At 40.5% G+C, this 4,967-nt stretch overlaps 1 pseudogene; it reads right to left on the reverse strand.

The window, feature by feature from the left end:
• Positions 1 to 313: 313 nt before the first annotated feature.
• LOC104874155 overlaps positions 314 to 4,967 on the reverse strand; it is a 21,671-nt pseudogene continuing 17,017 nt past the window's right edge.

The raw sequence follows: 4,967 nt of genomic DNA on the forward strand, positions 1-4,967 counted from the left end.
TTTAATCCTCAAGTAAGACATAAATTACAAGGAGACGTATGTGAATCTGCTTCATATCTTTTAACTGCTTGGATTGGCCAGGACAATGGGACACCTTGACCACAGAATATAGCTAAAGCTATATATTGTTATTTGTTGTCTCTTCTTGGGGGTTGGGGGTGTTACCAAATTTCTTTAAGGAATGGTAGAATTTTAAAAATTTAAGTGGATGTTTTGATACAACAAACAGAAAAGGTAAAGGTAAACCTAATGTGCATGTTCTGCTTCTGTGCCCTGGAAAGTCACCCCATGGCTGTGAGGAGTAGCCTAAGGGTTAGTTCTCATCACCTCTGTCTCCCAGGCTGTGTTTGTCAGAAAGTTATTCTTCCATGCCAGATTAGGGCTCCATTTTGTGCAAGTTGGTTATGTGGTCACTGAACTCACTGATGGATCTCACCTGCTTATTCATATAAGTCCCAATAAAACACACAAATGTGGGCCATTTTTGTTAGTGACCGGTTTATGCAGCTCCAGTAATTCCTAATCTACACTTTTTTCCGAGGGTAATGCACAATCCCTTATTTCACCCACTCAATCCTCAAAATCTGATGTCTTGACAACCTGAAGGAAGATTCAGCCACCTCCTTCATGCTGCACCTTCATCAGTTTCTCAGCACATTCGCTCTCCTCATGAGACTGGTGAAGAAACTTTTAGGCAAAATTCTTTAAAGCCACATCATTTCAGTCAAAGCAGCAAGACATGGACAGGTAGAGGTAGGAGTTATAAAGCTCCAGGTTATCTGGTGGGTTGATGGCCTCCACTCCTGGGAGCAGTTCTGGCACCTGTTCAAGGAGGATGTAATCAGCCTGTCTGTGGCTGAGGAGAGGTGGCAGCTACAGCTGCCCAGAAATGGACAGCACTGGCCTTAGGGAATCCAAGTGTGCTTCAAGGAAGTGGCAAAGGGCTGCTTACTCCGAGTACCTGGCCAGAATCAGAGTTTAAGCAATGATTCCGCTCGAGCACTGTTAAAGCAAGAAACCATGAAAACTGTCTACCACATATTGTTGTTGTTATTATGTTATTATTATTCTATAATCTCTGTCAAGAAAGCTGCTATTTAGGAGGGAACAGTGGCACACGCCTGGGGTCCTACCCACTCTGGAGGCCAAGGCAGTAGGGTTACAAGTTAAAGGCTAGCCAGGGCAATTTAGCAAAACCTTATCTCAAAATAAATAGCACTGAGGATGTAGCTCAGTAGTAGAGCAACCCCCTGGTTCAACCCCTCAATATACATAGATAGATGATAGATAGATAGATAGATAGATAGATAGATAGACAGACAGACAGATGACTGCTATTCATGCTTCAAAACCCAGATCTTTTAGCATAGGCTTTCTGCACAGCCCTAAGCAAAATAAATGTTTTCCCTCTCTGGGTTCCCATATCATTTTGAGTAAACCCATATTAAAGCCCTTATGTATGACATTTTCTCCACGTCCCATTCCAAATACAACATCTTGCTTATTATCCAGTACATAGTAGATAAATAATAACTATTGCCTAAATAGCCTGAATTGGCATTGGATTAAGCAGGTGATGGTAGCAAACAAGTAGGCAAGAGCTGAGCTATGCTGTGGTCCTGACCTTTCACCCAGGAGCAGCAAGAAAGAAAAGTCACAACTGTGGAGTCCCAGCCATCACTGGGAGGACAGGAAGGCAGGGATGACTGCAAAGGGGACCAGGGAAGCCACAGCATGGGGTGGTCGCCTAAGATCCAATTATACTGAGGAACCCAGGCCCACTCAGTGGATGGGTATATGACACTAATGGAGAAATACCTTTCTCTTTATTTAGGGTCAGTATAGTAGGGTAGGGGTGCAGGCATCTGGGGTTGGATTCCCTGCCACTCTCCACCTCTGTGTGTTAACCAAAACTTCTGTTTCCTCATATGTAAAGTGAGGGTGGTAGCATATCTATATTATATTTATTGTTCCCATTAAATGAGATAATGCATGTGTATTGTTTAGCATAGTACCTATCTCTAGTGAGCACTCAGTATCTATTTTGGGGGGCAGTACCAGGGATCAAACTTGGGTCCTTGCTCTTGCAAGGCAGCTGGCAGAACCACTGAGCTAAATTCCCAGCCCTATCTGGAATCTTTTTAATGATATTACTGCAGACATAATTTTCTGTCTGCCACAGGAAGTAGCCTATGCTCTCAGGGGAACACTACTACCCAATTCGCTCAACTGGGCTTCCAGTATTAGCTTTAGAGAGTGTCTGGGGACAAGGACTATATCATCTACATTCAGAATTCCCTTTGGCACTTAGTTATTCTACATAATCTATGTTTAAGTGCCCATAGTATTAGGTAGTTTATGGCAGTAGACACTAATTCTATTTATTAAATGAATTGCTAATAAGCAAACAGCAAACAGAAGGAAGTGAAACTATTTGCTAATTGATATATTGAGAAAAGTTCACATTTGCACCCTATTATGGTATCTAGCCTAGTTTAGTGCTTTGCATAAATATTTATACCCTTGAATCAAAGCGGTTGTGAGATATTCTGTATCTATGTATCTCTGAGTAATTAGGAGATCCAACTCAACATTCATCTAGCTAGCAAATCAGAGGAAGAACTAAATGACCTAAACTAAAACCCTTCCATAGGATGATTTATTGTCATGTTGTCTTCTTCAACTAAAAGAGCACTTCAGTTATAAGCTGAGGTTACAGTGAATTAGCGCGTGAACCCCAGGCAAACAGCCACTTAAGCAATTGCAAGAAATGTATGAGCTTCATTGAGTTTTAATTCCTTAAGGATATTTGAGATAATTGCTTTTCATTCCTGAGTCTTTTTCATTATAACACTTATGCATAGATTCATATCTTTTAAACTAAGGTTGCAACTAAATTATACTTTAATTTCAGCATCAGATGAAGCTGGAAGACTAAATATGTTTGGCACTTTCACTGGAGAGAGGTAGAGAAAGGGAACTACTACATCACTACATTTCCAGGCATGGCCACTAGAATTGATTTATCAGCATGTGATTTGAAGACCATTATCTTGTTCCTTTTGCAATCATTTTTGAAGGAGTACTGACCTCTTTATATTATACTTTCAATGTCAAAATTCCCTTTGCGATTTATACCAAAAGTGCATAGTTGTAAAGGAAATTTTTGAGCATATTTGCTTACATATGAATTTTTAGAAATAGGAAAGGAAAGGCAAATTAATCACTAAAAAAAAAAAAAACCTAGAATTTGAGATGTGCAAGGGAAAAATAGTGCTTTGCAGTTGAGTTGCTCAGTTAAGAGTTCAGAGCCAAGTCCCATTCTTCTGACTTTCTCTTCCTTCATGCTCAAGACTGTTCCATCAGGTCTCGGTAAGAGGTAAGAATAAATAGATACGTGGGAAACATGGGCAATTACTTCCCTCTTCCCACTCATCAAAGGCTGATTTTTTTCACAGTTAATAAAGTCACAATAACTATGTAGCACACAACATTTTTGATTTGCTAGTACGTGTCAAACGCCATTAGGTACTAGTTTCCCGCAACAGTATTACAAGACATGCACTATTTTCTCAGTTTTCTAGCTGGGGAACCTCAGCTAGGTTCAGAGAGGTTAAGTAACATGGTTTGCATCACACGGATACTAAGAAATAGAAGCAGGGACAGACTCAGGTCAGCTTTATTCTATGCTGCTTTGCCTCGTGACTGTTAAGACGACAACAACAACAACAAAAACCTCTCATGAAGTTTTGCTTGGAATCATAAACGGATTCAGGTTTTGTGGAGCCTAGATTTACATAATTTGAGGGAGAGAAATTCTTTAAGAAGATGAATCCCCAAAATATTCTATTTTGCAAATTTTATAAAAATAGTATGAGCACGTGAACACATTGTGATCCCTCCCCTGTCCATTTGGAAGGAGCTCGAGCAAGAAAAAAATGTCATAGAAAATCCACTTCTGCGGGAGATTCTTCAAGTACCTTCGCCTGATTAAGAGAAGGACAGAAGGAGCGTTTGTAACAGAAGAATACATTTTGATGGCTCCAGACACCTGCTTCTACCCTAAAAATATACATTGCTGAAGGAAACTTGTTGGCAATGAAGGTATGTTGGTCGGGGTGTACTCTTAGAAAGGAATGGAAGTGAGAACTTTGTCTTTTTCTATCTCACGTTCAATTTTTGTACATGTGCTGCCGTATCTATCTCAAGTTCAAATGAATCAAAATTGTTTGATGGAGTTGGGTGGTATAACCCAAATTAGGAAACAGGAAAGAACAACAAGATCCCTGGGAGATTATTTTCCATAGAGATGGGCAAATAGAGGTTAAGAGATCAGCTGGGGAAAGTGAACTTTCAATCTGGATCCATTACTGATTGGATGTGTCCCCAGCACAGCCATCCCAACAGCAGGCTCAAAGTCCAGGCAAGTACCTATATGAATAATAAGAATAATTAGCGTTCAAATGTAGCAAGAGGTTAGTACTTTTGGTATAGATTCCATCTGAGTACCAATAGCACACATCTGCTCTGCACAGTAAAGAATGACTCTGGCCTAGGCTGGGTCTGCAATATCCCTGGAGTCAATAATGACTGCATGTGTCCTAGCTTGAGCTGTAGCTTTTTTGGCTTACTGTAGTTGATAATAACGCTGAGGTTCAGCTTAACAACAGTGGCAACAGTGAGAATAGTCACTGGGCAATGGGAAATGGCCCTGGCAGGGCAATCTTCGGCTGCTTGGGTTTCAGAAGGCACCACACTTTCACCAACACTGCATCAGCAGCACATTCTAGAGTTCCAGCATCGAAGCAGCACTGTGGAATCCTAAAGAGGGCACAAGTTTTGAGTTTGCTAAGAAAAACATTAACAGCTAGAAGTGCAGACACCTGGACATGGAACAGCACCACACAGGGCTCCTTGGATATACTCAAGAGAGGAAAACTAAAAAAAAAAAAAAAAAAAAAAAAAAA

The sequence above is a fragment of the Fukomys damarensis genome, unplaced genomic scaffold (genome assembly GCF_012274545.1).
Source record: "Fukomys damarensis isolate Sample0158 unplaced genomic scaffold, DMR_v1.0_HiC HiC_scaffold_4, whole genome shotgun sequence".
Lineage (NCBI taxonomy): Eukaryota > Metazoa > Chordata > Mammalia > Rodentia > Bathyergidae > Fukomys > Fukomys damarensis.